The 26,153-nt window shown below is 40.5% G+C and overlaps 1 pseudogene; it reads left to right on the top strand.

Annotated features, from left to right (window-relative positions):
* The first annotated feature begins 1,255 nt into the window (after window positions 1-1,255).
* Window positions 1,256-26,153, top strand: part of LOC121612010 — an 82,110-nt pseudogene continuing 57,212 nt past the window's right edge.

Raw genomic sequence — 26,153 nt, 5'->3', positions numbered from 1 at the left:
TAAAGATGCAATCAATTCAATCTTTGTTTAGTAGTGAGAAAAATTTGATTAAGATTAAACTATCCTCACTTGAACATCAACAGACTGAAGCAGACTGTGGAGCATGGCATTGCTACTGGCCCGCACTCTGTAGAAGTCCAGCAATGTTGAGGAATATTTGTCAAGTCCTTCTGAGAAAGACTGGTGGAGATCACATGAACTCTGCAGCAATCTGCAAAGAGAAAAAAAAAACTCCTCATTAGTCCCATCCCTGAAAGACAATGATGTAAGGTTTCTATGTGAATAAGCAACAGGATTTACACAAATAACACTTTAAAGAGACCCTATACTGAAACTGTGTAACATTCGAGAGTATATTTTAACTTGGTCCATGAAAAATGTTCTAAGGCAACAAAATTGTAACCCTCACAACTCAGTTTTGACTCTGTTAACTTGAGAACTGGCAGACTCAGCCATTGTTTATACTAATGATTTATAACACTGAAATTGTAGGTTTAAAGAAGTCTGCATAAATGTCAAATTGAATAGTCTGTAAAATGAATTAGATGTGTTGAGAAAGCATTGAACCCTCATGCTGCCATGTGGGCATTACGCAGCAGCTGCCCTCTGCCCTGGACTCTTCAACCTGTTTGCATGAGTGTGTGTATTTGAGGAGAGGTGGAGCTGGTTTATTGCACAACAAACTACTACTCCTATAAAGGCATATTTTAATATCAGAACAATGAAGTTTTACAGAAAAATATCACATTACCAAAATTACCTGTCTATCTGAAAACAGAGCTGGCCATCTCTCTGCAACTTCAGATACTGTCACAGCTCGGAGGGCAGAGGCTCAGATGAAGAACTCAGTACACAAATAAGTTTACAAGAATTTTACAATAAGTGAATACGAAAACCCCAGAGTGCTAAATACAATGAACAGTGAAGTGAGACCAACTACCAAACTATTCCCAGCAGAATATTTTCACAAATTCAATGACAGGCCCAAATGGTGATAATCCTGGACGGAAACATAACTCAGGAGAAACAAGTCTAGCAAAAGAACATAAAATGCTGAACACAGGAACCCAACAAAGGACCTAGGGCACACTATAAACTAACTGGGAACAACTAAGGCTACCAACAACTAACAAAACAGGACCAACGAGAGAAAGGGTTTACTGAGGATGGCTGTGGAATAGGTTTGGATGGAGCGGCTGGAGGTGAGGCTGATGGCAGCGGGTAGGTGTAGCAGAGGAAGTGGGTCGACTGGAGAATGGCTGGAGAGTTGGAGAAGCCGAGTTGTCAGGAATCAGAGGACCGTCAGGCAGAAGGCAGCGGAGGTGATCAAAAAAAGTAAAATTACTTTCAAGCACAATCAAGCAAAGGGCAAACTTACTACTTTGGAGGAGCTGGTAATAAACTGACGGAGTGTAGTTTACAGTCCGGCGTCGAGCCATGGATTGAGGCCAGTATTTGTGGCAGAGGGAGAACAATGGAGCAGAGGTAGACCACGCCCCGCCACAGGTGAGTTGAGTTACTAATAGGCAGATTCACCGCACCTGTCTGTGCCTCACACACCAGCCTGCACACGCCCACCTGAGGAAGGAGTGAGAGAGGAAGAGGGAGAGATAGGAGGGAAAGGGGAGAGGGATTGCCACTAGGAGAGGGCAGAGGTGGAGGGCGTGACAGATACTGGGTTACGCATAGTTAGCTCATTCATTGTCACACATTTAACTCATAACTTCAAAATATTGAGATATATCGCCAAACACATACTTCCTAGACATTGTTCTAACACACTTGTGAACATGAAAAGTATATCTGTTTTACATTTACCTGATTTACCCGTTTTTTTTTTTTCAAAATGCCCTTGCTGAATTCAGATAGTTAGCTAATAGGCTATATAACCTACAGGGAGCTAACAAGGTAGTATTTAGTAGTGTTTACTTAAGTAGTATTTAGCTAATAATATATAGGATAATGCATAGCTTAAGGAACCTGGTTTGGCAACCATTTTAACATTAAATAGAATGGCGAACTGCACCTTTATGACTTACAAAAATCGCTGCTTACCTCTTTATGTTGACTCATGATGCTCTGCAATGAAATGGCCTTCTTTCCACAAGGACCAGGGGGCAGTCTTGACCGGTCTTTACCGGTCCTGACATGTGGGCTTATGTGGGTTGTCTCGGGCAGTTTTGCAGGGGCTACTCATATTTAATTATGTAAACTCAGCTATTTGAGTTACCTGGAGTGCTCTGATTTAACTGATGAGTTAACAATATTAAAACTTAATATTTCAAGTTGACCCAATGATTTAGATGCTTTTAGTTGGACTGACTCACAAAAATGATTTGAAAAGGCTATAGCCTTATCAACAGGAACAGGTCTGTCTCTATATCTTGTATCTCTGAGTGTCTGAAGATCCACCCTGCTCTCTGCAGGTAGAGAATGAACGGTCTGTTGTATGTTGTTGTTAATACTTGCAATGGTGAACAGTGGGCACACCAAAATGTTCTAATTTCCAAGCCTCGACGCTGACCTTTAAATGAAAGCTTACCATTTAGCAGAGAGGGAGGCCCACACAGACACTTCCAAGATTGAGCCAAGCTCTGACTTCTTTGCCAGAAGCCAAAATGCATAACCCACACACATGGTCCAAGCACGAGCACAAGTGTGAAGCTCTAAAAAAGTTCTCAAAGCCTCATCCGAGACTGTGATGAGTGTGCATACAAACAGCAGGCTGAACAGCTGGTTCTCTGGTGCAGTCAGAACAACCTGGAGCTGAACACACTCAAAACTGTGGATATGATAGTGGAAGCCCTCCCAACACTGCTCACTATCACCATCCTCAATAACACTGTTTCCACTGTGGAAACCTTCAGGTTTCTGGGATCCACTATCTGCCAGGACCTCAATCATCAAGAAGGTGCGACAGAGGAGGTACTTCCTGCATCAGCTCAGGAAGTTCAACCTGCCTCTACAGCTGCTGATCCAGTTCTACACAGGAATAATCCACACTGTTCTATGCACATCCCATCTCACGTTTGGGTCTGTCACCAAACAGGACAAGAACAGACTGCAATGGACTGTGAGTCTTACTTATTTACTTTTATGAAATAATTAAAATCAAAATTAACTTGTTGACCAAGTATGTATACGCATACAATCAGTTTGACTTTTTCTGTTTTATAAAGTTACAGACAAGATGGAAAACAGTGTTATGGTCCTTTAAGCAGGATGCATTTTCCTCTTGAATAACCATCTTGGAGAGCTCAGGTGTCTTCTCTGGCTCTCCCTGGTTAGCTCCCGGGCATCCTGTTCCAGTCCCGTGATTTGATTCCCTTTGTCTTCCGCCTGGCATCAAATTGCATTATTACTGGCCCAGCGTGCACCACCACACCAGCCTATCAATACTGATTGCTGGCCATAATTACAATGTACTGTTTGAAAGAAACAGCATCTGAATGAGACATTATCAAAATGTATGCCATTGCTGATTTCATAAGCTCCTTATTTTAAGGTCACAGACACATTATGCAGAGTTATGGACTATGATAATACAATAAGTGACGCTTAAAGTGCTGACCTAACAGTTTTTCTTTTGAAGTGACACTGCTTATAACAAATGAAAAAACACTAAACATCCACAAATATAATCGGTCGGCTATTTAGAATACACAGAGAGGTATCAAGGAAACTGGAACTGAAAGTGGAACGTGCATGTGGTCTGCTTTGTTCAGTGTTGCTAGTGATGGTGGTTTAAATACAGGACACAATTATCTGAATACTGTATCACTCTGTTGAATATACCAGTGAAGTTGTCACACTTCTTTTGATTCATTTTTTATGTCAACCCAAAATCCTCATTAATTTCTTCTCATTATTGTATTTGGACCTTTGAACCACATCTCATGGTATCCATTCAGTATACCAATCTCAGTTAGAGTTGGCCTTGCAGAACTTTGCCCCCTCTTGTCTGAAAACTTTGTACATGATTTGTCCAAAACTGCTTTTAAATGCCTTTCATTTGGTCTTAAAAAGGCTTTATACAGTGCTAAATGTCAATATTTGACATCTTGGCAGGTACCCTGTTTATAATAAGCGAAGAACACAAAATTCCTCCTCACTACTTGCAATAAATATTAGCTTTCATTCATTCAAGTTCATCACAGCCAGATGCAGGGACAGATAGAAACAAGCTAATGACAAGACAATTAATAGCATGAATTAGAGCTTGCACCCTCCGCCCCCACCTCCTGCTACATTCCTTAAATATGAGTGTTTAATTAAGCAGCAATATTAATTAGGACTTTATGATATTAAGATGTGTGGGTGAGGCTGGAGAGGAGGGGGCGCAGAGCTGAGGCTGGTTAGAGTAAATGAGTTTAAGACAAGTGACATCCAAGAAGACGTGTATACCACTCTGCAGTTTGGCACTGTGTTTAATGGCGCCCAGAGCAATAACGTGATAAAGCTAGTGGATGATGATGAGGAGGATCCATGTTCCACTGAGGTAATACAGTATTAATGACTATGAAGAAGAGCATTAGTGGGTAGCAGTAGGTGGATGGGATATGAGCAGTTAAACAGATTCATGGTATTTAGTGTTTATTACCTGACTCCAAATAACAAATCACTCAATTGACATTTTCCCTGGTAAGCCAACTAAAATGGGTTTGTTTGGGAGTTTGAGAATGGCTACGAGCTGCTCGCCCCCGATTTACCCACCTCCACTCTGTCAATATTTGCCTGAGTGTTAAAACACTGAGAGATGCTGAGAGTCTGGGTCAAATCTTGTTTAATAAATGAAACAAGCAAGCCAAACGCTTTTTAAAGATGGAGTACTGTTTAATTTGCAGCTGAAACACTTTTCATTATTAAAATAAATGCTTCTTGTATAAATATTCAAGTGCACTGAGTGATAAATGAGTTGCACTGTGAGTTGCATAATAGAGTTCCCTATCTCACCACTGCACATAATGATCCACCTAGCTCAATATGGAAAAGACTGAATAACCCCATACACAATCAGTCTGGCAGCATATAGACACACTTCTCTAATCCCTCGGCATTCTAACAGGTGAAGTGTTATAGAGGGGCAGATTAAATCAGATGGTTTCTGTGTAGCCTGACCATAGCAGTAGCTAATGGGTACATATCCTGTGATTTCAGGAATTTCTCCACTGATTGATTTATTGAGGATAATACAAGGAGCATTTGGAAGTCAGTATAGGGTTACTAAGGTGTTAGTTTGGTTAGAGAGTTGGTAGGGACAAATCAGCAGGCCACACTTGGGTTTTCAGGTTTTGTTACCAAAGCTCCTAAGAACAAGGTGAGGTGTTGGTACATTTAAAAACTTTGCTTAGTTAGCTGCCATTGCAACCCGGACCTGGACAAGCACGGAGTAAGTGAAAAACTGTTTTAAGCATATAATATACAACATCTTTCTTTGTTCTCTGCTCTGAATTGTATTTTTTGGCTCTATAGGTTTGTTATTATGGTTAATTATATGGCAGGCCTTCCTGTTTTAAGTTGTTGTTAATCCTGTTAATACGTCCTCTATGTTTACCTGTTGTCTTAATCAGCATTCACTGATTCAATCAGCAAAACAATAGTCATGCCTGCTCTCAAAATAATACAGTTTCCTTCACTAATTATTTCCAATCATTGCTACTTCTGCATTTTTTAATCACTATTAAGCTACTGAAGAAAGATTTGTGTGTTTGGTGGTCAGCTGAGAGCCATCGGGTTCTGTTTGACCCACTTGGAGAGTATGTTTGTGGAAAAAGTTTGCGTGTGGGGTCAAGTGTTTGGAAGTCAAATGAAGAGAGAGCATGAGATGTTTTCTCTTATTGTGGTGGTAAAATGACACCAATAGAGGGTAATTTAATGCAACTAATAAAACAACAGACTATGTAAACTCTTTTAACAATGAGACATATGGATCTCAGCTCACAGAGAACACTTTTGGTCCAGCCAGGATCAAGATGCATTATTGGCCAGTTCATATCAAAAGTCCACATAGAACAGAACTTCCAACATTAGAAGAAAATTAAATAAGTGTTTCAGAGCCATTCATACAAGGGAGACCTAATTTTAAATAATTGTGATATTTTATTAAAATGGTATTTAATGAGCTGCCTCTGTGTTGGTTGATCCATCTAGATGAAGCTATTGAGCACAGAATGTACACTAATCCTTGACTGTGTTTATGATATGTTGCATGTTTTTCAGGAAATGGTTGACTCAAACATCGACTACAGTTCGGATTAATTCACATGTCAACTATATAGTTGTTTTCTCAGGCTTGAGGGGGACATTCAATAGATGGAGCCTGTTGAACAGTTGTGTTTATTTGTTTATCTGTTTTACTGGAACACTCTGTGAGTATGCATCACCCACCTTCATTTGATGGAGGAACATATTTGTGGACTCACACAGAAACTGTGCGGTTCAGTTACATCTTTGACTTGGACTGTAGTTTCATGTTGAGTCCTCTCTGGCTTTATTGTAATCTGTCCAATCAACCCACAAAAGCCATCTCAAAATTTGGTTTCTGTATTTTTTTTATATATAAATATATATTGGCAGATGCCTTTTATACATGCTAGGGACAAGACTTTAATATTTTGAAGGGTGACCCCTCACAAACATGCTCAGCCATAAAACCACTAGAAGTACTTCATGCTCTCTGTATTGATTGCCCATCCCCATGCCCAGACCCCATCCTGCACCATACAGGGCCCCACATTAGTATCGACAGACGGTGAGATTTCTCACTGGGGCCAGAGAGCTGCCCCCCTGCCCTTTCCAAGAAGGAATGAGATTAAGGGATATTTACGAGGCTCCTCTCAATAAGCCAACACTGTGGAGAAGATGCACTGAGAAGACCTGAAGCGGCATCATTAGATTTCAAAGGAGCTCTTTCCAAAGAGAGAGTTAAGAGGGTCACTTTGTGCTGTAATGTCCCTCAAAGGCTCTTACTGGTCATCGAATCCCATAAAGTAGCTGGCGAATATAAACTGACTGGGCCCTACATGAGGATTGCATTCACTTTCATGACGACTCAGCATCTGAGTTCTATTGCTTTAACATGAAATTAATACCAAGAACCCAGCTTTCCATAGATTTGGTTTTGTCCAGGCTCTCTGGTGCCACAAGCCTGTAAATAACACATTTATTGGAGAGATCTGACATTGTACAAGTGACTTGTGGAGAGCAAAAGGCCCTGAAGAGGCAGAGAACTCGAAAAAGATATGCAAGTTACTGAGGGGAGAATGAGGAGAGGATCTAAAAAAAGAGAGCACTTGGTGGACTTTGGAGAGTCCTTGACCTCACCTAAGGGGTCAAGTTTCCAGCATTAGCTCTAGTCAGAACGTGGTAACAAGCATCCACATAGTATAAGGGTTGTTGAGAAACTAGGCCACATGGGGGGAGGGGCTCGCACCAAACCAACCCCATGAAAGAGAATCAATGGAGGCAGTGGAGAGGCGGTTGACAGGCCGTCTTCCTTCTCTCTGGGCCAAGGTGAGTCACACCGTCGAGAAATAAAACCTCCACTTTCAGTTCTTGGAAATATTAGAAGCAAAAGCAGGAGAATCAGAAGAAACAGACAGCCAAAGTCCCTGTATGTTCTTATCTCTCTGCAAACAACAGCCACTTTGTTGTATAAAATATGAGATGGCTGTTTGGAATGGCAGGATTTTTTTTTTCCCTTCTCGAGCTGTCACGCCTGAGATTTCAAATTCATAACATGGACCCGCATAATGGGTTGCAGGGGACATGCAAAGTGAAAGAGAGCAAAAAGAGAGAAAAAAAGAGACATACAGAGAGGAAAAGTAAACTCATTTGCACAGGGGACTACACTTGTAATTAAATTTCAAGCTAAAAGCCTTGTTCATCATGCACTCTCATTTGCATACCTCTTAAATATGCATGAATTTATTTTGCATGAGCAGGCACAGTGTCTACACATGAGATGTCACACACGATTTGCTGGGAAATAGAAAGGAAAAAAAAGACAAAATGTAACAATTTGTTGTGATGTGAGCATTGAGAAAGGCTCGGTGATTTAAAAAAAAAAAACATTTCCTTACATTCTACCTTCCATTGTAATTTCAACCCAGCATATTGATCTTATTTCTTCAGGGGTTCATGTATTCTTCATATGCCATTCTATTGTGTAGAATGACATCAGGGGGTGTGTGGTTGTTATTCTGAGAGATCACAGCATGCTCAAGCAGTACAAACATTAAACCATGCCCTGCTATAGAACAAATTGATCTGTCCTGCAATATATATTCATGCGTTTCCATGGCACACTCTCCCCAACACTGTGCTGCTGTGTAATTTCTGGTGCCATATAATTTCTGCTTGATCTAATATGGCTTTATAAAAATCTAATGAGCCACAATGGTTTCTTTAGTGGAATGTTACAAGTGATCATATATTAAAAAAAAAAAAAAAAAAAAAAAAAAAAAAAAACCAAGAACCAATTTTGCAGGTTTCACTGTCTGCAGACGTTGAAGAGTTTGTTTGAAGTGGCTGAGAAATCTCTCTCTCTCTCTCTATATATATATATATATATATATGTGTGTGTGTGTGTGTGTGTGTGTGTGTGTGTGTGTGTGTTCTGCAACACAGAAAACAACACAGCAGAAACACTGCAAGTTACCGAACATGGAGATTTCCTTGAGAAACTAAAAACTAATGCACATGTCTGGAAGCACAATTTGCACAAATTGACCACTTGTCCATCAAACTGAAAAAAAGAGTTTATACTTTTTAACATCTGTCGAGGGAGTACAGAGGAAAAAAGCCTGCAGGCCAACCCTATTAATGTGCACTGTCCTTGTTGAATAAAATAATACATCACACCAAGGTACAGTTACACATTAAAATCAAAAGAACAAACAGAGAGTAAAACAGTTATACATATACAAACATGTGGTGTATTGACTCATACCTCTATGTTTCATTTCTGAGTTAAGTTAAAATAAATATGAATGGGCGGTTTGATATTAAAAATGTGTGCCCATGCAGAATTCTTTATTAAGTTATGGTAATCACGGACATACGCTGTGTCAAGTTGCACTGTCACCACATTTCATGTAGGTCTGTCACTATCGGCCTTGCCATTATAATGCCTAATGCATGGCGGTCTGTCCTACAAATCTGGCATGCTAGTGTGTAATTGCATTGTGAAGAAGAAGAAATGGCAATATAAACAATCCAGACTTATTTACCCAGTTTTAAATATGTTGCTTCAATTCTGCAGATATTTAAAGGAATAACTATGTTTAACTATGTGTTCTTGAAATTTGCAAAGATTTGTATGACTTGTAGTGTTGTTTTTTATTCTAACTGATTATGTGTTATATGTGTTCAAAAGTAGTAAGATATTTCCTCCAGGTGGTGCAGTGGTTAGCACTGAAGGTTGTGGGTTGGAGCCCACCGTCCGCCTGGGGCCTCTCTGTGTGGAACTTGCATGTTCTCCCTGGGTTTCCTCCAGGTGCTTCCTCCCACAGTCCGGAGACATGCAGGTTAGGTTAACTGGCAACTCCAAATAGCCCGTGGGTGTGAATGTGAGCATTAGTGGTTGTGTGTCTCTTTGTGCCAGCCCTGTGAGCAGCAGACCTCTCCAGGGTATACTGTCTTCTCGCCCAGTGTCAGCTGGGATTGGCTCCAGCTGTGCGTGACCCTGGCCTTATTCTATATTACTGGGATGACTCTTCTATCCTAATACTGATTCTGATGCCTAAACTCAGGATACCTGCTGATTAAGAGTACTATCCTATCCTACGGTTCCTGGCATATAGTGATGAATAATAATAATATCTACTAAGGATTGTAGTGGCACTGAATATTAAGTCGTGGCTTGCTGTGACTGAACTGAACTGATGCTGGAAATGTAAATGGTATTTTATAAGGACATACAAACTGAACAGTAATATGGAACCATGACAACTGCCCCATACCCAAGTATAGATCCAATGGGTCACATGCATCTCCAATATTTTTCTTATGTCAACAAATGTCATGAAAACGCCAAACCAACAACGTCTTAGTCCGTCTCTCAGTTTCTTTCTGGCTTCCCGAGCCTGTCTGCGGCTGTTAGCTTCAACCCTGTCAGATCCTGCTGAAGAATAAAATAGACTAGATAGATTAATGGTGCTCCTGTGAATATGTCTGGCAGCAGCACAGTGTACATGGGATTGAGTCAAAATAAACTACAGTGTGTGTGTTCATGCTAATAAAGGAACATTAGTGCAACAGTGTGGCTCATTGGTATGTTTTTAATAGTTTTTTGGACAACGATAGAGCTCTATGGCACAGAGGAGTAAGACATCAGGCTCCAATACACACACCATACTTGCCATTAGGATACGTTAACTGTTGGTTTGAGTCTGCACACACAGTTTGTGGACTATACGAAAAATTAATTCATTCAACAGTACGAGCCCTGTTCTTGAGGGCCACTGTAGTAAAGCCGAGACTGAAAGCCAAAGGTGGAATCTCAGACCCTGAATGAAAAGCTTTCCACTGCAAAGATTATGTGCTTTAATAAATCACCAAAGCAAAAGCTTTGTGTTCACTAAATGGCCTGCTCTCTTTCTATTAGCATCATATTTAGGCCCAGTGCACCTTGAAGACTCATCACAGCAGCATTCCACTGCATATTTAACACTGTGGGACCAGCGGAGGGAGGATCGCTCACTGTAAAAGTAAAAAACAAGGACAATGAGAGTGTATGTGTGTGTGTGTGTATGAGTGAGAGAGGCTAGGTGGTTATACAAGAGACAGAGAGAGAGAGAGTCAGAGAGATTATCCATGACTAAAAGGGTAACAATGCTTCTGTTCCAAGTTGCATAATTCAAAAGCCATTCTCATACCGCTGTGTTGTGTTCTGCTTCGCTCCAGGCCGGGTCCTGAGACACTCTGCTGAGTTCTCCACGATAGAGACATCATTGTACAGAGAGAGAGAGAGAGAGAGAGAGTTGAAAGAGGAGGAAGCGCCTCGCTCCATTTTGCTCGGCCGTCATCACAGCAAATCACAGTTCCATGTTTACGGAACAGCAACCTTTTTTTTTCTTTCCCAGAACACACTTTGCATTTTAATGAGGGCCTGGCCCGCATACTAAGTGCACATTAAGCCGGCTCTGTGGGGGTGAGGGCGGTGATACATCACGGTCAAAGTGAAGCAGCACTCTTCAAATTTTAAAATGAACAAAAGCAGAAGTTTTTCGGTCTGGGGGTGCTGGGGGAGGGTGGGTCTGTAAGTAGATGTTGTGATGATTTTAAAGAGGTTATTTGGTTGCATTGGAGAGTTTGGGGAGGCGGGAAGTGGGTGAGAGCTGATGGAGGGGGAGAGCGCTTTAAAGGGATAACAGCAGGGCTGGGGACATGGAGAAGAGTTAGATTTCAGGGCTTCCTGAATAGTTTATTGTGAGGGTGATTACAGCTGAAGTGGTTGGCAGATAGTGTTGTTGATGAGGAGGAGGAGATGAAGAGCGAGGCAGACACACTGGCGAACACACGCACACACACACAAACACAGACAGAAACATTTTTACAGCAGAGACTGTGTATGTCGTACAAGCTGCTTCCCAGCTCCATGCTGCTTGCGTACAGTAAGTTGTGCATGCCAATTGTCACACAATGCTGTTTTCACGTTCTTACTTAGAGGAAATGATATGATACACGCACCGACAGACTTTAATCGAACTGCAACTTTGAAATGTCACTGCCAGGAACACTTTCTGCAATGAAAGCGAAATGATTTGTTGTTTTCCTCATTCTGTCTCTCTAATTTATTTTCAGCTCCTCTGTTAGAGGCTCCTCAATTTCTTTTGTACAATGCAATAAGGGAAAACTGTATGCATCAACAGCACACTGACAAATCAAGCATGATGAATTTCTGGAGTGTATTTAATTTTGCCACTTCCTAGTATGAACAAGAGATATACACATATAAAAGCTGCTTAGCATGCAGCTGAGACATGGCTCACATTCAGCCAATGAACTGATTGACTTCCATTCCAACATTTCTATATTTTTAAAATAGAATTTAAACATTAGACCAAGATATGATAGAATATCACTTATTTTAAATGCCCAACATTTGAAAACTGACACACACTCTAAAAATGGTCCAATTCCATAGCAAAAATTAGGATCTGGGCAGGACCTCTAAACCAACCCTCACAAGCTGTGATCTGACAGCATGGCGCTGTGATGAGCCAGTGTTTGCTCAGTCAATTGTGTTAAACCTAATCCTGACCACTTTATCAGAGCTATGTTGTAAGCATTGATAGTTTGGACCTCAAAGGAGAATGCAGACACAGGTTGAGCAAGTCTGGCTAGGTTTTATTATAGATGTGACAATGGATACGATGTCTGAGGCGAAGTCGGAGAGATGAAGAGAGGCGGGCAAGTGGTGAGCGTCAGATCAGAGAAACCAGTGGCAGGTGATACCAGGCTGGGAGGAGCCAGCAGCAGGCAGTTTGGCAGGATGAGGTTTGGACCTGGAGCACAGGAGATATAAGGTTAATAAAATGAAAAACGCCTGCAAGCAAGAACTAGACCAAAAACAGTATGAGAGCAGCAACACTAGGAGGGCTTAACATCAGTGCCACACAGACTTGAGCGATCTGGCAACGAGTGACAGGAGAACCTGAGTTTAAGTGCTGCATGCTGATGACATGATGAGGCGCAGGTGTGCTGGCTGATGCAATCAGGAGGAGGTGTGCAGCAGCTGAGGTTCAGAGAGGATCGCCACGCCCACACACACACATGCGCGCACACACATACACACACGCACACAGCAAGCACAGACAGCAGGTGAGAGAGAAACACTGCACACAGCAGATAGCTGGAGATTCATGGGGAGGAGAGATTCATGGGTTAGTGAGGTACGTTGAGTCTAAAGTTCAGAGTTTTCACTGTCACAAAGGTGGCTGTCTTTTGACCTGGCTAGATCGCCACGGTAACTTCTGCTGCACACCTACACAGCTCCAGAGGAGGTTTTGTTCAGAATTTTGGATTTAAGGTGGCTGCAAAAAGCATCATCCCTCCATTAATTCTTTTCCTGGTGATATTCTCTATATGTGATATAGATTCTCAGCTCAGGGAAGACAATGTAATGCAAACTTGCTGAGCCATACATTGATGTCATTAAATGATGAGCAGTGAAACTCGTATGCATTGTGTTTGTGTTTTTTTTTGCCATTTCCTGTTTGCTTCAGGTATTATAATACATCTTAAATTTTACACAGCATGCCATCTATACACTGAGGGAATGATGAAGGCACAGAAGCTTTAGACCAGCTTGGATTCTTTATACTTCCTGATTTACTGCCAAGTCTGCTTTACACTGCTGGTAGAGCAAAACACCAATTAGAAAATTGTTCATTCTATTGGCATTTATCACAGATAATATTCAATCAATAACATTAACTTCACTTTGATTTGGCCAAGTGATTTCCACATATTCTTCATTAGGGGACAGTGTCAGACCTCCTTCAGTGTAATGTTTAAATATGCTGTGTCAAGTTTAAAGCTTAAGAGCCAAAGAATGTGCAGTTGTCATGTTTGAAATAAACGGAGGGCATTGAGAGTGCAGTGAGTGGTAAAACAAATACATCAACTTATGAATTTACACGATTAGCTGTTTTCTGCCAACATTCCTCTCTTGTACTATTTGCAGCAACAGTGCTGCCTTTTGCTGTGATAATTTGCCTCTCCATCCCAACTTTCATTACATAACAACTGTCACCTCTGACTGACGTAGGCAGCACATGATCTGTCCATTTTGTGCAGAAGATGAGTCAAACGACACACCAAACACCCCTTTTATATTTTGAGGTTTTGTTGATCCAGCTTATGCAAAGAAAGCTCAAACTTGCTTCATGGTATATTCCCCTGGGAAGGGAAAACGGGAGAAACACAAGGAAAAGTGGAAAAACCCTGGGGCCAGGCCGTTGCCATGACCAGCTGACATGGGATCAGGAAACTGACAGTGTTGGGACGAAACATGATTGATCATAAGAAAAGAAGAAGGAGCAGATTTTGATGAATAGAAATAAATCAGCATTTGACATGATAAAAGAAAAAACTCTCCTCATGTGTTCATCTGCCAAACAATCACAACCACTAGTCTTTCAGTGTTGAAAAAAATTCCTGTTGGCAACATTTATAAATACTTAGTAATTTTTTGCTAATGTGATTTTTGTTTGTCTTTCTGTATGCATGTTTGTCTTCTGACTTTAGTCGACAGCCGTTCATCTAATCCACTTCACACTTGGCAGATGTCTAGCTGAAGGCCACTGGAGTGTGAAGTAGCTTGGATGAGAGAAATGAGAAACGTCGCCCGACATGTAAACACTGGGTGACCATGGTATAACCAGAGCCATCTCTCAGCCTATAACAAGACATCACCTGGTTTGAGTTTTAAAGCTAATGCAGTGGTTAACTTAAAGCTGTCAAGCTAAACACTGAACTGTTCATTAAAGCTACTCCCTATGGATAATGCCAGCCTATCCTTTGTGACACCATGGAACCAGCTAACATGAATTTTATCAATAGCAATGGTTCAGCTGTAAAGATTACATTCATTCACTGTTTCGTCTGGATGAAAAACTTCTTAAAAGTTAGATTTCAATGGCAATAAAAACAACTTTTAATTGCACATTTTCACATTTTTAATACATACCATGATACATTTGGCCTTTCATGTGTGCAGTGTATATTTGGCCTACATAGAGTCATTTAAATGTTATTTTGAAAAGAATCAGAAGTAATGCTGATTATTATAAATCATTTCGGTGTGGCTCTTGTTTTGGAAACACCTCTGGTGGTGTTTTGTAAAATCCCTGCGTTGTTAAAGTTTTAAGAGGGAAGAAAAAATGGTGGTGCATGCATCGGGTCTGGAACTGCTGCGTCGAGAACTTCGGGGGCTCTTTGGCTCTGCAGGTCGATGAATAATGAACAGTCATGTTTTGAACGGGTACTGCAGTAGTTACTCATTAATTTCTATGTGTAGTGTGTGGAGACAGTAAATGCACATGGCGAAGCCTGTTGTGGATGAGATATTATCCTAATTCTATTTTTTTGTTTACTCTTTAGCCTTTTTTAAACCTTCTCAGTATTACTGGCAGACATAATATAATAAAACATCAGCATTTGGAAGGATCAGTAAATCTTTAAAGCTCACTTACATAAAAAAAAAAAACTACTTAAGATATTCTTACTGTATTAGTAACCTTTGAGAATCAGTCAGTACGTTAAAAACTGAAAGAACATAGATGAAGGATTTTTTTTTCTATTAGTAAAAAGAGATAAATGGTTAATGAAAAATTATAAGGATAGTTAATGCATATTTATTAATGATTCACTGGAGTTTTTCAATTCCATTCATCAAGAAAAAAACAAGAAGAAGGATGACCCAGTTCGTACAGTAATAATTGTCTCTGTTTCTCCATCTCTCCACACTGCTTTAGTGACTTCCTGGTTCAGTTCTTTGTTGGTGTGGTGACAGCATTGGCACACACGACAGGTCTGCTCAGACTCAAGCCAAATCCTCTGCTGAGCACCAGGAATCAGACCGACATCGATTTGTCCTGTCACCTAGTTGGAGTGAAACCACGGCTGACAATATCCACTGTTTCCTGGGGCTGTGACAGTCGTCAGCGCCCTGACACAGGAACACATTAAAGCTAAATACTGCTCAGTTCAACTCGCTGTTAAACACAGAGGTTTTCTATTTATAATGTATCAGGACGGCCCAGGGCTTTATGAAATGCAGCTCTCAGTTATTGTGGTTTATTTGTGGTACTCAGTTGTAACAGAGGTTCAGAGAAGGTTTTGGACCTGTATTTTTTCTTTAGGGGGGCGGGGCACCGATGCTTTCCTACGTGGGCTGGTGGTCAAAATGTCTTTTACAGCTACAGTGTGATCGCTGTACCATGATGAATGACCCTGATCACCTCACTGAGGAGACATACTTTCACATTGCTTAATTTCTTTCATTAGCAAAGTGTTTGTTAACAAATATCTGAACAATTACAAAACCAATGCAATCAAATCAAACATTCCCACAATAACTCCTACACTCATGGAGGATAAAATGTTCAGTTAGCCCTTTCTATGAAGACCACATCTGTAGTGTGATATGGAGGCATTTATAGTTAATTATAATACCTTCATGATGCTTTATGAGTACACGCAGACACACACAATGCTTTCTGATGAAAAGTGAAGTACATCTTGATAATAATGCATGCTTCATAATAAAGATTCATTGTTGGTGGTGGGTAAAGTGCAAGCATTTTTATGCATAAAAAAAAATACTGCATCTTTTGTGATTAGTAAGACGCCAAAATGCAGAGAAGTCACATCCTTAATGTTTCGTGACTGTTGATTCAGTGCATCAGAAAGGATTATGTGTGTTTATAAGTGTAGTCATGCAACATTGTTTATGCATTATAATTCACTATGAATGCCCTCATAATGCACTGTGTTCCTATGTTCAGTGTGTTGGAACTGTTTTAGGGACGTGATGATTCATCTTTATGATCATTTTTGCTGGTGAATTGTAAGCATTGTAGTCATAGCGCATGGAACTTTTGAGCCATCTAATCTAACCAACAGAACCCAGTCTCCATCCAGCATGTCAAGAAACTGAGAGAAGGTCTCAACCCCGTGGTCTTTGTGTAATCTCTCCATCTGGACAGCCTGGAACAACTCTCACATGCTTGCAGAGTAGGTAAAAGCCCAGGGTCAGACGACAATGCGAAAACATACATTTTATACCAAAGATTAACTTTTCTCCCACACAGGTGTTTTCAGCTGTTCTCACTAATTAGACCCCTGTTGGGATTTATGTTAGGTCACAAAACTGTTTTAAACTGTTCATCGAGGTGTGCAGTAAGTTGCTACAGCCGCAGATGTAGAGATTATAGGAGGACAAACACAGGAATATAAATAGAAGCTAAATTCTTTCAGAAAAGATGTTTTAATCTAACAGTCTGTCTGTGTAGGTGCACACACACACACACACGTCACACACACGTCAGGAAAAACATGGAACACAACTAAAAGCCCAGTCTCTTCTCACCAGTCACAAAGGGAACGTGGACATCTTGTTTTTTTCTGTTATTACTTTTGATATGATGGAAATTCAAACATACCACATTGCCTCCAAAAGACCTTTTTCAGCACAGAACATCTAGCAAACCTACACATATTGTATATGGGGTTGAAAAAAACAAAGTCACAATATCAAAACATTTGTAATGTGTTCCACTGTTACCCAGCTGTGAAAATGACGGTCCTGATGTTATTCTGTGATAATTGATTCATTAGTTTTTCAAGTTGCGTTTCCCAGAGTTTTTCTTGATATGTCACTCAGACGTCAGAACGAGTGAGTATACAATTTGCAACCGTGTGACCCTTAAATACTCCCTTTTAAAGTGGGCCAGTTCTTCTCCCCACACAAAGGAAGTAATTAGAAATCTGCAGTCCCTTGGAAGAATCCTCTTTCTTGCAAACATGCCTCTTAGAATACAAACGTTTCAAGCTCAGCTGGTGGGCTCTCTTTTGTTTTCCATCTCTTCTGCCCCTTTTTTTCTACCCCCTTTTCCGTTTGTTTTTTTTTTTTGTGTTCTTCCCACCCGTTTCCCCGTTCATGGTGTGTCAGTTGTTGTCATTTTCACTTGTCATGACTGCAGAAAACTCCAGAAAGATGCCTAAAAGTTCCATTAGAAACCACACGCTGTTTACAATGTGAATAATCTATTCTAAATTCTGTAATTTACATTTTTTCATATGTTTTTTTTTTTTTTTTTTCTTATTTTACAATCAGTGCACTCAAAAGAGAGCGACACCGTCTCCAGAATAGTCTGTGTGTAAGAGACATATTGAGAAGTGCTTATCCAGCCTGGTTAACATCCAGGAGGATTTTGAGCTGGAACATGACTGTGCCTGCTGCTCAGCTGATTGTCTCCTGTTTGTGAATTGGCATGCTAACCTCTGAAGATGATGAAGTTTGATGTGCTTTTGAGAAGCTGCCTGAAGTTCAGACTGGATTGCGGAGGTTCCTCAGCGGGTGTTGCCGAACGTGAGTCAGACATCCCATAAAGCCATTTCTGTGTGCTTAAATTCGACAAGAAATAAGTAGATCTCAAATAGATGAGATTCCCATCGTGTTTTAGAAATAGCTGCCAAAACTGCCGATCTGCTCAACAGAATTCATTATACAGAATAGTATTGATACATTGACAAGCATGTGCGAAAATACAAAAAATCAGATTATTTTACAAAAAGACAACTTCCAAAAAGACAATTAACAATTTATGCCACTGATGTGAACTAACCCTTATTCCCTTATTGAAGCATCAAGCAAAATATGCTGAGGCTGCTAGGTCTAGTCAGTGGATATGGATCAGGAGAAATAATAGTAGTTGGGGGGTGAAATAGGGACAGTGAGGGAGGGGGGGCGGGGACAGAGGACATGCATGCCTAACCTGGCGGGAGAAGAGGTTAAAGTCTAAACAAGACACCTCTCCTCTGCTCTGCTTTCCCCGCCCCATCTTCTCGCTCTGCCAATAGGAAGAGAACCAGGAAGAGGAAGTTTAGATAAGGTGGGGGTGTGGCCAGCTAGAGTCTCTCTTTGGGACCATGCGGCCTGTTCAGGTGAGTTTGCGTTGTAAGATACAGAGTTGGCTTGTTTTTTGATCTTTTTGGTTGTTTTTCTGTTTTTAAATTAACAATTTCTTGTGTTTAAATTAACTTTGTCATTTTACAAGCAACTCTTCAGAATTTGTAGTATAATCAATTTACTTTCCTTGCATTAGGACCTAGATCAAGATACCAATTACTATAGTAATTGGTTTGATTCTCATCCTTCTATGCATATTCTGATTTATTTTATTTATTGGTCAATAAGTAATTCAAGATGATAATTTACTTGTAATCTGCTATTGTTGAATATTTTGAGAAAGAAGTGATTCTGTGTTTGAGACAATTATACTAAATTATTTTTGATCAACAACCCGATTAACAAATTACCTGTGTGTAACTGTGTTAGCCAATACATGGAAACCTCAGCTGCTAAGGTGTTAGAAAATACCAACCAAGGTGACACTGAAACCAGGTACAGGTTATTGATTAAAATCACTAAAAATCTGATACCAAATTATCCAGAACTACTTTGATTTTGATTCTAACTAAGATTTTGATTCTACTATACTTGACCATGTGCTCAATAAGGTACTAGGGTACAATGCTGTTATGTTGACTGCAAATCAAATCCTAACAACTTAAGAATATGCAGTAGCAAGAAGAAGAAAGAAACCTGCAACAGTCTCTGAGATGAAATGTGCATCTACAGAGTAGAGACTGAACTTCAGGAAAGAGAAGATGAAGTTTCACCTGACACTGGAAGAGCTGAACTACAATGCAAGAATGAGAGGTTAGAACAGTCTCTCCAGGAAGGCAAACAAGAGTTAGCTGAGACAAAGACCAGTCGTCATGATGACACAGATCAACTGTGACATCACCAACCAGCACCTGCTTAAACAAGCAATCACTTGAGAGTGCAGACAAGACAGAGTAACTGATCTGAAGTGCATACAGGAATTGCACAAAAATCTTGATCCTACCAAAGATGTCAGTGAGCATCAATACCAGCAAGAGGTCAAAGGGGAAGAATCATCAGCTGTGAGAAGACAACTACAGTCAACAGGCCCGCTTTAGTAAAGTCCATTTAGGATAAGGTGGGTGGCACTCAAACGCCACCCCCTGGACATGTCCAAAATGCAGAGCTGACCATCAACCACTGCTACAAGCCCTAATGCAGGAATTTCTATCTTTCTACAGTTCACCATGAACCTTGTCCACCCTGTGAATGTGTCTTCCTTAGACGCTATACCAGTGCTTATTTGGAAAGACCTCCTCAACCAATTCAAACCCCTGATTGACTTAAAAAGTACCCAGAGCAGCCAGAACCTGGAGAGAAGAGAAAGCAGACAGAAGGTTAGAGCAGGGAAAAGGCAAGGAGTGAACTCTGAAACCAAACTTTGTTGTTGATGGGGCTCGGGACAGTCTGCAGGATGCCAGGGTTTGACAGGTGGACACTGGTGGCTGCCCCTCCAGCGCCTGGCCTACAGGGTGGATGGCAAGAGTAACATTTGATCCAGAATGCAGTTCTTGATATACTGGAAACTCCCCCTGAAGCACCATGGTCTGAGCTTTCTTGCCAACAAGGGAAACAGGCACACACACAGCCCACCAATCGAGCCACCTCCATCACTTCAAACATCTCCAAAAATATGTGGGGTTCATCTAATGCAGGGTGATGCCTGAGAGCGAGGATGATGGAGGGGCTGTCTGGACATGGAGCAATTCCAAATGCAGCTGTGTGCTTGCAGTAAGGATCTGCACCAGGGTAGCCACTGGCGAGGTTAGGTTATAGGGCAGTGTTATCCATGTTTCTGCTCAGCACAAATGATGTCGCACAGTTCTGTTGGTTTAGCTGTCCATTTTTATTGCACACCCATTACTTTTCACCTTTCCTCCACCATCAAAGTAAGACTGTCCAGGGAGACTCAAAGAGGGAATTTTATCCTAAATAGACTGTATTTGGAAAAAATCCACTTGATGTGACTAACTTGCACTACTAAAGCCTCATAAACTGGAATATGTTTTTATTTACAGGACGGTGTATCTAGTCCCCCATCTCCTCCATTGAAAGCACAGTGAAGGATATTTTAATCCAAAATGAACAGGAGGAATGATTACCTGTTTCAGTGTTACCATAGACACCTCGCAATTGTTTTAAGACAAATTTTAAGAAGTGTAAATCCACCCTTTAAATTTGGTGTACTGTTATATTGCGAATGTACATTTTTTTTAACCCTCACATAACCAGCTCTGCAGTCATACAACTTCTTCCGCTGGCCAATGACTCCATTGCTTGCAAGTTGGGTTAGGGTTAGCATCTCCCCTATCTGTCCCATCCATCCCATGAAATCTGAACTCAGCATCATAGTGACATTAAGAGTATTTCTATTCTCCCCAGTTACATTATATCAACATAATTTACCTTGCAAATTGAGTGTCAGGAGAAAAATGCTAATCATTTCATGAAATCTAATCCAAAGCTACAAAATGTTCTTTTTCAGAAAAACTTAAAACTCAACAGTCTCAAAAATCAAGTTCAATCAAGTTGTTTTCTATCAAAGTGCAAAGTGCTGCCAGTTTCTACCAACAAATTTTCTCTTATTTTGATATTAATCTTGCTGGATGAAGAGACTAAAAACTGTGCCAGCCAGCCTCAGGCTGTGCTACTATATGTTTTATATAATTAAACCTTCAGTGGAAAACATCTTAAATGGCTCGTTTGCCTGATAGATTTTCATTTATGTACTGATGTCTGACAACATAACACATCTCCCACATTCCGGACATGACATTATTGATATAAACAGTGAATGTATGTGACTCACACTGCAACGCATGTGAAAATCTTTCACTGAGGACAGTGTGGGCTTACAGACCACTTTACCTCCCTCCATTTGCGATGAAGTCATTTCTGGAAGAAAAAAAAAAGCACTTTTAGGAACCTGAATATAAAGAGTTTTAATTGCTGAAGGGAAAGAAACCTTCCCTTATTCTTTGCTGCCATGTGTTTTGCCAGGAGAGATATCCCACATGATATAACCCTTAAACAACAGGGAGGAGAGTCTGGGCCAGAGGGGAGGAACTGCTTTGTGTGTGTGTGTGCTCACATAGGCTTTAATCCTCTTTGACAGGCCATGTGTAAATACCACTGATGTTTGGAGCAGTTGGACACTTGCAGTTGTGTGACACTTTTCCTGGGTGATTTCCAGTGATTTTCAAAAAAAATGTTTGCCCTCTCACAGATAAATGAAGGCTAATGATTTATCAGGTTTAGATGATAACAATTCATTTTATAACCAAATACATGACTGTTGCTAAGAAATTTACAGAAGGTTTAAACATGAACGTCTGAATACTTTTCAATGAATGTACTCCCCATAATAAGCACTGCTCGGCGCACAAAAAGTGTATGTACCCATTGTATAATAAAAAAATTCAAATTGAATAAAAGCACTAAAAAAAAACTTTTCTAAAATTACACATGGCAATAAACAAATAACTTTCTAAAAATAGTACAATATAAAGAATCACAACACAAAGGGAGTACACAAACATTATCAGTGCTCAATGGAAAATATAAGATATGATCTTAAAATGATGTAAGAATAACTTAAAAGCACATGTAGAAAACGGGGTTTTAAGAGATTTGAAAAACAAAACTGTCCTCAAGGATTAAACAACTCAGCAACATAAAAAGGCTCACAGCCCATTGAAGCTTTAAAAATGTCTGAATAACATTTTAAAATCCATTCTAAAAGAAATGGCAAGCTATCGTAGAGACACAGGGATTAGTGAAATATGGTGATGTTTTGTGGGGCTAGTTATTACTCACACATTAACTCACAGCAGAAGTTTTTGAACAAGATGCAAGATGAAAGCCATTTAACTGCCCATTTACTACTGCCAGTGAGTCGTGTGGGATAGTGAATCACATCTATTTGAAGTCTGGGGTTGCTATAGCAAGAACAATAATTAAGATCTCGGTTTTAAATGTATTTAACTGCAGGACATTTTGAGACATCCGGTTATAAATATCTTCAAAGCCATTGAAGAGAGTGCTAATTTCCTTGAGACTATTCACATGGTCACAGCTAAGATAAATCAGTGTCCACATAAAAAATGGAAATTAATGTTATGTCTGTGTATAGATATCCCACAGGCAGAACATAAATAGAAAATAAAATCTGACCGAGCACAGGAAATTGTGCACTCCACAGCATAGTCACACAGTATTTATAGTCGGAAAGGCTAATCTGGAGTCGCTGACATACAGAAGCTCTTTTCAGAAGTTCTTTTAAGACAGACTTAGGAAGTTTTTCCTCGCCACTGTCGCCAAGTGCTTTATCATGAGGGAATTGTTGTAGATAGTTTGGTCTGTACCTGCTCTAAATGTAAAGTGTCCTGAGACAACTTCGGTTATGATTTGGCGCTATATAAATAAAATTGAATTAAATAAATAAATTGAACTTTCATTCTAAAATTTTACCCTTATACCTTCAAAGTAAGGATGATCGCCTCGGATGCCATTTCAGTAGTGACAATGCTAGATTAAGAGCTTACTTTAGCTTTTTTGGTGTGTGATTTGATTTGATTTGTTGCTGTTTTTTTTTTTAACTCCATATGAAAGACAGTCAGAAGGCGTGTCATTAGACAAACAAAGGCATAATTTGGTTATTTTGACTGTGTCAAGGTCAGCTGACTGTGCAAGTTGTCATACATGAAGAACGCAGTTTTCAATTGACAATGAACAATGAGTGAATACTTACTGGGTTTAATTAGGACATTTCTTTGAAGGAGATAGCTCAGAAAATCAACAACTGATCATAAACTCAACACAACTCCCTCAGATTTTAGCTTTTTCTTTTCCCATAATCCATAAGCACCCAGCAGCTGTTTCTTTATCTTTATCAGTCTCTTTATCTCACTATCTCCTGGTGTAATCATTGTAATCAAATGAAACCACATTGGTGACAAATGGCAACCTCTGTTTCACATCTGTAGAATGTTAGTGTGACCCTACAAACTGCACACTAAGTACAGCTCGGTAAAAAAAAATAAAATCTTTAGTTTGCTTTCTGTGGTGTTTTCAAGGCATGAAACAGAAACATTAGCTGGTGAATGGAAGTGGCAAGAGTGTGAAATAAAGACATGAAATGAAATGAAACAGGCTCAACCTTATTTTCATTCATCCCACCTCCTCATCAGCACAAAGGTTACTGTATATTTTGTTGAAAGTTAGGGGTTGAGCGAGGTAGAGACACACAGAGAAAAAGAAGGAGAGAGAGGGAAGCACTGCCTGGCTTTCGTCCCATTTGGGATCAGCAGGGCAGGAATGGCCTGAAGAGAACAGCTACATTATCTCCCTCCACCTACGCCCCTGAACCTGCCATGGCCCCAAAACATACTGCGAGCACCCTGGGGGCCCACCCAGCACCCACCATGGCCCCTAGACCCAGAAGCCTCTAGGGTGGAGTAGTTCAGAGTGCAGAGAGAATGGCAGCAAGGGAGGCTATGTGGACACACAGAAAATCTATCTCTGACAATCTTCCATTTATTTTAAGACTTTGGATGAAAAATATAAGCTGGAGACACTCTACAGTTTTATTGGAACTATCAGTAAGTGTTAATGCCTTTCTTTGTTAGACGGGTGTCTTACGATGATAAAATTACTGTTTCTGTGAATGGAGTTTGGTGGCTTTGGCAAGAGAGATTATAACAGCTCTTTCTGGTTCAACAAAACAGCTCTCAATAGGGATTCTCTCCATTTTGTTGTCAGACACTTAAAGTAGCAATCCGCGCCTGTGAGTAGCAAAAACGAACACTTTTAGTTGACGCATATTGAAGGTAAGCAAACGCCTGGAAGGCTTACACTGCAGCACATGGCTGCAGTTGGCTGAAGTGATCTCATTCAATGCTCCCCATTAGTCACTTACATCCAGAAACATAGTGAATGTAACCTGAGCGTCTCCTGTTTGTCCAGGACATTGGAATCTTCCAGGACATGTGGACCAGCACCAAGTGGAAACTCACAACAACACTGTATAGGACATTATTTTAAGATAAACTCTAAGAAACAAGTAACGCTGATTACGCTGGAGGAGACCCTGATTTGAACCTCACGTTGTCATGTCTCATCAGATCTGTTGATGTGTCTTGTTCAATGGTGTCTAGTCTTCTTATGCACTTCCTGTTTTATTGTGAAACCCTAGCTCTCCTCTCGTTTCAGACCCTTGACATCCTGGTGTCCTTCCCACCTGTCTGATTGTCTGCCCCGCCCTGTCTGTTTCCACGTAATGATGTTTGTCTTGTTTTTTGAACAGACTTTGTGAATAAATACAGCCTCAGTGCGTGAGCTTCCTTGGTGATTCTGTCTTTGCATTTGAGTCCTGATTCCCTCGAGCCCAACGGGCCCTGATACACGTTGTCATCCAAAACATTTGACTTTTTTAACAGACAGCAGAATGTACTTCATACGTTCTCCCATCACAGATGATGATCATGTTAGATGCCAGTGAAAGCACTAACACATGAGTCTTTAGATGTGTTATTATTGAATGTGTTGTAATTTTGAAGGCGTTAGCTGTAGCTAGCTTGTAACTTATGCATCAATGTGTGTAAAGTGTGTGTTTTAAAAGCTCATCCTCATACTCAGACTTATTAAAATCAGCCTCAGGATAACACCAATTCTTTGTTCAAGTTGAAAATGTTTTCTACTACTGGATACATGAATAACAATGGTCCAGGTATAAATATTAGATAACATTACAGACCCACAATGAAGATGTGAGAGTTTCCCTCTAAGTCCCCTGTGTTGCCCTGGAACTAACTATATTACAACATATCTCGATGTAGAGCTGTGTGTGTTCTGTTCAGCAGATCTTGACTCTCCCTCAGAGACATCTTTTCTGCAATAATACAAGCCTCAGTAACAGCCATTCAGTGGTATCTCAGTGAATTTACCTCTGCAGCACTCTATTTTACTGTTGCTTAAGTGTATGTGTGTTTCCTCAGAGTTAATTCCCTTGTAGCTACTTTGCCCTAGTCACTCTAACTGTTCCAGGCAGCAATGTCAGCCAGCCCGCTCTCCCAAACCAAACTATTACCTGAAAGTTTATCGTCATCCATTTCTTCCAGAAACCATGTAATCCTGCAGCTCGTTCTGTTCCTCAGTGGCCCCTCTGGTATGCTAAAAAACAATGGCTCTGTGTGTGTGTGTGTGTGTGTGTGTGTGTCTCTGTGGGTGGGTGTGTGTGCATGTGTGCGTGCAAAGTTCTGCTCGATGCTTCTTCCTCTTGCACTTGTTGATGAAAAAGGAATGAAGTGCTGATCACCGCAGGGGAGAGATTCCCCGAGCAGACCCTCCTACTTGCACATTGGCATACAGAACACACACACACACGCACACACACACATACACACAAACAGGCATGAACAGAAAGAAACACAAATGCCCACACAGAAATTTACATACATATGCAGACACACTCACA

Source organism: Chelmon rostratus, chromosome 9, assembly GCF_017976325.1.
Source record: "Chelmon rostratus isolate fCheRos1 chromosome 9, fCheRos1.pri, whole genome shotgun sequence".
Taxonomy (NCBI): Eukaryota; Metazoa; Chordata; class Actinopteri; order Chaetodontiformes; family Chaetodontidae; genus Chelmon; species Chelmon rostratus.
The sequence above is the reverse complement of the archived record's forward strand: the minus strand, read 5'-3'. Positions and strand labels throughout refer to the sequence as shown.